Source organism: Melospiza georgiana, chromosome 2, assembly GCF_028018845.1.
Source record: "Melospiza georgiana isolate bMelGeo1 chromosome 2, bMelGeo1.pri, whole genome shotgun sequence".
NCBI classification, from domain to species: domain Eukaryota; kingdom Metazoa; phylum Chordata; class Aves; order Passeriformes; family Passerellidae; genus Melospiza; species Melospiza georgiana.
The window spans coordinates 114,310,421-114,318,918 of record NC_080431.1 but is presented as its reverse complement, the minus strand read 5'-3'; the positions used below and the strand labels follow the sequence as shown (position 1 = coordinate 114,318,918).

General features: G+C 43.9%; 1 long non-coding RNA gene across 1 annotated transcript; it reads left to right on the top strand.

The window, feature by feature from the left end:
- Positions 1 to 2,429: 2,429 nt before the first annotated feature.
- LOC131080331 (uncharacterized) lies at positions 2,430 to 7,679 on the top strand. The gene is made up of 3 exons (XR_009114159.1): positions 2,430 to 2,514; positions 3,866 to 3,971; positions 7,492 to 7,679. It is a non-coding gene; the product is annotated as an uncharacterized LOC131080331 (long non-coding RNA).
- The last annotated feature ends 819 nt before the right edge of the window (positions 7,680 to 8,498 follow it).

Below are 8,498 nucleotides of genomic sequence, written 5' to 3'. Positions count from 1 at the left end.
GCTGGATTTAAACAGCAGTGTTGTGTAAGAACTGAAAGGAACAATGACTTCTTTTGCAGAGGGAACAGTCTGTGCACTGGCCATGCTTCAGTGAAAAGACAAGAACTTGCTACCAGCATTTAATACATTTGTAACAGTTACAGGAAAGACACCTGTTGACAAAACATTATGTTTATGAAGGCCTTAGTGGAAAATGAATTCTTCTGCGCTGGAGGCATGTCAATGTGGTTTTTGTTGCTGAGGTATTGTTTGAACAGACACAGCTCTGGAAGTCATGGGCAGACCTCACTGTAGATAACTATGGAATTTCATATGATATTCACCAGTTGGTAACTCTTGGTATATTGGTAGTTGCATTTAATAGAAATTTAGGTGAGGAGGTAAAACTGAAAAACTTAACAATTTTGTCTCATGTATCATAAGCTCAAAAGAAAGAGGATAAACACACAATCTAGAGATAAAATAAATTTTATTACTTATCAGCTGTAAAAGCTTGTTCTGTATGTCTAACAAATGCCTTTTTAAGCAGAGCTGTGGCACAACCATTTTCAATATTCACATTGTTTTCTAAATTATTGCACCAATATGCCACTAGGTTGTTAGGTTTTGAAAGCAAAGACCAGGAATGTTTTCTTGGATGAAGTGCATTAAAAAAACAATTTCTACATGCCTATATCAATTATTATCCTCAACTTTACTGTGTTAATTTATACTTTTTTTTAGTGTAAGCTTTGCTTGGCTTTGATATTTTTACATTAGGAATGGCTGCAGATATGATTAGATATAATTGCTGTTTATTAATCTAGTGGAATTAAACTGTACAAACTTTTCTCAGATAAATACCTGTGTATGTTGCTATCAAAAGATGTGTGTTATATTTGCTACTTTTACCGAATTCTGGTTTACTACTCATTAAATATTCAGGTAGTCTGGTGGCTCACTTATGAGATGTAAGAAGAGGAACTGAAAATAACCTTAATTCTGCAGAAGACTAGATGAAGAAAAGCGGTTTTATTTTTGTAGCTTACTTCTTAACATGTCTAGACTACAGGGTGGTACCACAGTTTGTAACATGACTGTATGGATTTCTGGCTTACCTTGAAAAGTCCCAAAATATTAAGATAGAATAAAACACTTGGGAAAGGTAAAGATTGTCTTAAACAAAGTGGAACCTACTGCTGTGGGAAGAATGAACGCAGTGTATTTTTATTACACAAATTTGAAAATGGTATCAGTTGGTGTGACGCTGCACCAATGCACCCAGCTCCTCCCAAGGCTCCTTTACTGGGTTGTGCTGGGCACACTTTCAATGCAAACATCATCCATTTGAACAAAAAGATACAAATTCAACAATTTAAATACATCATATGTTTCCAAGATGCAAATACACACGACAAAAGAGAATGAGAGAAGTGCTCATGAGGATGAGCTGTTCTTCCACCAATGCAAGAGCTCCGACAGCACATGCACAACCTCGAGTTGAGCTGCAGTTTTAGTTACAGCACAGACATTTTCCTAACACTTTCCTCTATTTACCTGCTGCTTTCCTCGACATTTTTAAGCACCGCAACTCAAATTTTTTACAAGCCCACCACCTCCCTCTAGGTTATCTCTCAACGCCAACTGCCAGAGAGAGACCCATCAACAACTGGGCTTCCAGCACGTTCCTGAGCACGTCAATTCTTTTGGAGCGGCCAAGACTCCTCGTTTATTTGGGCGGCAGAGCGGGGAGGCACCCGGAGCTCCTGCAGCGCGGGGGCAGCGAGTGAGCATCCCGGGGGCTGCGGGCATCCCGGGGGCAGCGAGTGAGCATCCCGGGGGCTGCGGGCATCGCAGGGGCTGCGGGCACAGGTGGGACGCGGCCCCGCTGTGGCAGCGCGGGAGCGTCACCGCCACCTCCTCCCTCCCTCCCTTCCTGCGCAGAGCCCCGAGCCGGGGGAGCCGCAGAGAGAGCCCCGCGGTGCCGGAGGCCGCTGCGGGGAGCGGGGCCGGAGCGGGGGCGGCTCCGGCGGGCCCGGGGCGCGGACAGGTGGGCGGCGGGCGGTGCGGGCGGTGCGGGCGGTGCGAGCGCGGCGGCGGCGGCGGCGGGGGCGGACCGGCCGTGCGCAGGCGGCTCCGGCGCGGATGCCGAGCCCCCCGCACGACAGCGGCGGCGGCGGGAGCGGCGGCGGGAGCCGCGGCCCCGCGATAAAAAGGGAAGGGAAGGGGCCGGAGGTGCGCGCTGCGGGTCCGCCCGGGCGCCGTGCGGCAGAACGTGCCTGCCCGGAGGGGCTGGAGGCAGGCAGAGCCGGCGGGGGAGCGGGAGGCTGTGCCCAGCCCTGAGCCGCCTCCTCCCTCGCTGCCTCCCGCCCGCCCTCCCGCAGGAATCCCGGGCGGCGCGGCGGCTCCGGGACGCGCGGCTCCGTCCGCGGGGCTGCACGGCGGCGGCACGGAGAGCAGCGAGCGGGGGAGCCGCGCTGCCGGCAGCAGCTGCAGCCGCCGCCTCTCGCTGCGGCACCGGCCCGGCCAGCGCAGGTGGGTGCGCAGCGCCCGCTCCCCGCCCGGGCACCGCCGGAGCCCAGCGCGGCCGGGGGGCTCGGGGGGCTCGGGCTGGGCACGGTTCGGTGGCATCGGGGCGGTGCCCGGCGCACCTGAGCGGCCGCAGCCCGGCTGGGATGGTGACCGCGTCCCGGGGGAGCCGCTCCCGTCCGGGAGTGGCCGGCGCTGCTGGGAAGGCGAGAGCGCTACCTGGACGTGTGCGTCGGCGCTTGGGAATTTTATTTCTTTATTATATCATCTTCAGGTTTGCTTTTTGTTTGTTGTGTTTTTGGGTTTTTTTTTTTTCCTTCTTTTTCTAAGACCAACCTGTTCTTGGAAATCGCGTTTGATTTCGGTTTCTGTTCCATTCAGTGCGCGGTTTCACCGTAGGGCAGCGCAGGGTGCGGGCGCCCGGAGCCTCCCGAGTTTGTTCTTGTCCGCTCCCGGCTCCGGAGCGTTTTCCCAGGGAGCATTCGGGCTCCCAGGGATGGTGAGCAGCTCTGACTTAGCTGCAGGAAAGGAGAAGGCATGTGCGTGCAAAAGCCAGGTTTCCCCCCAGAGCTCGTACTCCGAAACTTCGCTATTCGGTGAAACCCGTGCTCTGAGCACCAGGAAGCTTCGGTTTTTCTAGGAAGGCACGAATCTTCTGGTTTTTTCACATTTTCAGGGAAGGATTAACGTGAGGTCTCTGGGTGTGCTGTGTTTAGGTCTTATTTTGTTGTAAGTTGTTATCTGTGGCATATTTCTCAAAGTGCAGTAAGCCTGGAATAAATTGAATGGTTTTCATTGTATAAAAAAGTTCAAGATCGCTGTTTTTTCTCTAAGATATAAGAGAAGTATTTGCCTTCAAATACTTGCAATTTTTATTTGCATACATTTCCTTATAACCTATATAAGGTAACCAAGCTGAACATGGATATTATGTTTCTGTAAAACTATGTTCATTTTTCAGATGGAAGAACAAATCCAATTAGGTTTTTTTTGTATTTACCAAGTAATTAAGTGCAGATGTTTTTGCATTGCCACTTCAGAAGTCATTTTGCTCTGTCAAGGTTATGATGTGTCCACCAAGCAAGGAGGATAAAATAAAAATCTGCAAAGAGTCTGAGAGTTTTAAGTGTCCTCTTGGTTTAAAATGAATTGGGATTGCTTGGTGGTGATTCTTCTTTCTTTTTTCTTCAAACGTATTGAAGAGAAAAATGTAAATAACTTGGTTTGAATATTGAAATGCACCTTTTACAAAAGGGGACGCTTTAGAATGTTTGTCTAGAAAAACAAGTGAGCTGAAACATTGCGCTAATAGGATTTGCAGCATAAAATATTGCTAATTTCTCTTGTGTGACTACAGGTGGCAGTGTAGAAGCCAAGAACAAGAATTGGCAGAAATTGTGCTCTGTGTACGAGACTATGAAGAGTGTACTCATGACTAAGCACAGGAACCTGGAAAACCACAGGTATGTGAAGTGATTCATGCAGCTGCCTATGGTGCTCCTGGTATTTACTGTATGCTGATATTCCTGCCTCGATAAGTATTTTTGGACCAATTATCACTTAATGTGTTCACAGTAAGAGCCTAATCAAAATGTCATGGAAAAATCTGTATTTGACTACTAAAAGGAGAAAAAAATACTTTGAAGGTGGTATGGAAGGAGAGGTGGGATTTTCCTAATTTTTATGGTTTATTGTAACTATTGAGAATTGGAACACTAAGTAGCCTGAAGTTGGTTTCTTTTTGGTTTTTTTTTTTTGGTTTTTTTTTTATACCTTTAAATAAATACATTTTGTATTGATAAACCTAGCAGCAGTTACAGGCCTGGATATCCTTAGAAACTTTAGATGCAAGAGACAAGTTTGCATGTCTGGTTGTTTTGGATGTATTATCAGTAAAGATTTTAATGAGCACTGAAGGACTGAAAGTGTGAGGAAAATTGCAGAGTTAAGAAGATGTAATTAAGCATTACATGTAATTTCAAATAAGTGTCCAGAGGAGATATGTATACCTTGTTAAGGGTTAAATCTTGTGAAATTAAAAAAAAAAAGGCAACACTGTTTTCAATTAAGAAATAAAAGCAAAAATAAGCAGTATGTAATAAGGGCTCAAGATTAGGTCTCCTATTTCAAAGCACAGGGAAATATTAGATTATTTTAATAATTATTTGGTCATTAATTAGCAACATTAGAGTAAGGCAAAGCTTTTCTTGCATGTTTACCTTGGTGTGCACAGCCTGTGCAAATTAGTCCATGGCTCTGCATTCCTGGGGAGCCATGGAGGATGAGACAAACTCAAAGCTGGGGCTTGAGGATTTTTTAGAACTGATGAGTGGGAAGTTATCCTGGTAAGAAGCGTCAAAGTGGAATTATCACTGGGATCATGGATATATTTATAGTCTTGCACTTCCTTCTCTGGCCTAGGAGAGCAGTTTGCCTAAACCTTCCAGCTGCTCCTGAGAGAATGAAGTTCTACTGCAGATTCCCATGGATGACCAAGCCACCTTATGTCAGCCCCTGGGCAGGAGCTGGCCTTGGGCATGGTTTGGGTTATGCCCAATTGCAAAGGAAATTGCAGAGAGAATTATTTATTTTGCTGTTAAAATGGGCCAAGGCTGTGCGTTCCACAGGTACAACCAACCAGCTGTCACCACTAAGCTGTTAAATTTCAGTGACTTGGCATCTTGAGATTATGGAGCCCAAGTAGAAATTATTAATTATTTCCACCCAGTGCTTAAAGCAGTGACCAGAAAACCAAAGTCCAGGTATGGCTTTTTGGGCACTCAAGCCCTGAAATTGTAAAATTGTTAGGTCTCTGTAGAAAAGCTGAGTCTCTGTTGGAGAATAGTGAGACCCTGATCTCTGGTTTTGGGGACATCATAATGCTTTCAAAATTCTGTGTGCCTTGGATAGAATACCCTGCAAAGCTTTCAAAGTTCTTCGTTTACAAATGAAAAGGTGGCTAAATCTGGGTCTTCAGGCTGGTGTGCAGAAGAGAGCTCTTCTAAGCATCTGGCTGTCAATGTTTGTCTTGTCAGCTGTTACTTCTGAATGAGCACCAGCACTAACTTCCATATAAACCAATAGTTCTTTTATTATTATATGTTATTGAGCAACAGGGTTTGAATATCCGTCAAAAACTCACATTAATATCCCTGATAAAGTCAGTGGAACTGTTTATGTAGTACAGGTCAGCATATGCTTATGGCTTTGTTGAACATTGTTCAGTTCATTAGCTTCTGCTAACACATTTAGAAGAGAAAATAAAAATGTCATTTGTCATTGGCACAAAATTTAAATGGGGTCTTCCATTACATCAAGTGCTGAAAATATTTTAAAAAAAATGGTAACTAAGCAGTGTGATGCTCAAGAGTTCAATTTACAGACACTTCTCTGTGCTAATTATGAAGTATTGACATAAATGAATGAAATCACTTGTTAAAGCGCCTTTTTCAGTGTATGGCAGTTATGTGTTCACAAGATGATTCATAACATTCAGCAATTTGTGATGAATTTCCCTGCCATTACAGGAGATTACTGAGTATCTGATGTATTTGCACTACAGTGGGTTACTTTAAATTAGATTTGATGGTGGAAAGGGAATTAGAACCATTTCCTATCAGCTGAAAAATCAGGGCTGTTTTGTGAATCAGTATTGAATTTTTTCTGTACTGTATGGCACAATTTACCCCTTACAATAAAATGCAAATGTTTGAGCATCTTGCCTATAAATACAGCAGTGACAGTGTGCGTGTGTGGAAGCTCTCAAGACTTCTTTTGTGTAGAAAGCTGTGTACATCAGAGCCAACAAAATGCAGCAGACTTGGGGTAATTGAAAGTAGAATTCATAGTAAGAAATCTAAATTTGGAATCTAAGCACGTGAGGTCCCACTTTGAATCAGCAAGTCTTGGTTATGTAGAATGCTCTTTGATTTGGTGAAGGGTGTGTTTGTAAGTACAGCTCCCCTCAGCAGTGCAGAAGAGGCTGTATCTTAAAAACAACTAATTCTGTGCTTCTGTTTTGAGCTAAAAGTTGTGGCTGCTTGTGTCCTAGGGAAGCAGTGTTTAAGGGCTTGCACAATCAGTCCTTTCATGCCACCATAAAGTGGCTGTGATCTGTTAGATTATAAAGCATGATTGCCCAGCAGTTATGGGAAATGGCTGTTAATGATACCAGAGTGTTACACAAGAAAAAATAAACTTTCTTACCCGTCTTTACTTTCGTAGGATTGTCTTGAAAATTGTTTGTGGGAGCTTGAGGAATGGATTAAAGATGCTGAATGGAAGGCAGAGAAGTTATTAGCATTTCACAAAATAAATAAATACTTTAAACTTTCACAAGCACCAACCAGTCCAGTATTAAAGATGGATTTTAAGAAAATAACTAGAATTGTTTGAGATTTTTAGAAAACCAGTGTCTTCCAGGAGGATGAGGACAGTCTGAATCAAAGTCTCTGGAGGGAGAGACACAAAGTGAAAATTTCAATGGAATTCAATGAGAATAAACCTAAAACACAAGGAGTGTGTATGAGGCCATTCAGCCTAAACCTTTTGGCTTCTCAGGCTAGAGATTGATATCAGATCTCCAGTTAGAAAAAAAAAAAGAAAAAAACATAAAAAGAAGCATTTACTTGCCCTCAACAGTATTAAAGCAGCTGTTAAACCAGAGGGATAGTTATGACACTGCAAGATGCTCATTGCAGATTAATGCAACTGAACTCTTGTGAAAGTCACAACATGCAAATTGTGAGGAAAATACTCTCAATTAGCAAATGTGTAAAGCAAACCTCCAGGCAGGTATTCCCACCTCTGTCTCCAGGGAGGCTGCCACTGGAGCTGTAATGCAGCAGGACATCAATCCTGCAAAGGAGAAGTGAGCCTGAAAATATATCAAAAAAATCTCATGCTGTAGATGAGACCTTGCTGTCAGGTGATGGCCAAGCATCCTTTTGCCCTAAAAATTCCATTGTATGGTCTTGGTTCCAGGTGATGGAGAGACAACTCCTGCTGTAACCAGTGCTGGAAGGGAGCATTTGGTGACCTCCCAACCACATGCCAAAGTGGCACACAGCAACAGGAGTCTGGGCTGTCTTCTCATGGTGGAGAAGTGCTGGTGACATAAAGGCTCCCAAAAGAGTGCTGGAAGCAGCCCCTGAATTCCATGGGTAAAAGGAATAAATAAAGAGCTGTGCAGCATCAGTGTGCAGTGTGATCCCAATGTTCTGCTTGAGGAAAGGCACACAGGTCAGGGTGACACTGGCTGTGGCTGAAGAGTGTGGGGCAGAAGTTGATGAAGGGCATCTAGAGAACAGTCAAGATGCTGGAAAATTAGGCTCTGTTTAGACTGGAGCACAGAATGACAGGCAGGCAGACCAGAATGGAAGGGTTTCTATGCACTTGTTGGAAGAGTGGAATGTAAAATGGAAGGGTTGATGGCTTAGTTCTGCAGTGAGTTATTGACAGTCCACATCTACCATAGAGAAGGTATCAAGCAGGACATTGATTAAGGTTCCTGTGGACAGCCTGGTAAGAGGACCTGTCAAGAGAATAAAATGCTTGCAGCCATTCTGGAGAGACAAAAAAAAAAAAAAAAAAAAAGCCTATTTCTTAAAACCTGCTTCTCTGACTCTTTAAAAAAGTTTTGATGGATATTTAGCATGGTTGAGCAAGATGTAAGGAACAGAAAGATACTTTGCAAAAACTCGTTCAAAAATTTTAAAAAGGTGAAATTCATGCAAAAGAAGCATGAAATATACAGTAAAACAAGTTAAAGCTTGATATGTGATTTGTAAAAGGCAGAGGAACTTGTCATAAGTTCTTTCAAAACAATCAGAAATGGGATGGCCAATGGTCCAACAGATAACTAAACTCCAAAAAGCTCAAAGCATATTGCACCTGTAGCTAAAGGCATGTGAGACAACAATGTTCACAGCAGCAGGGAAGATGAGGGTGCCAAAAGTGATGCCAATTTTTAAAAAAGGCTTCCAGAAAGC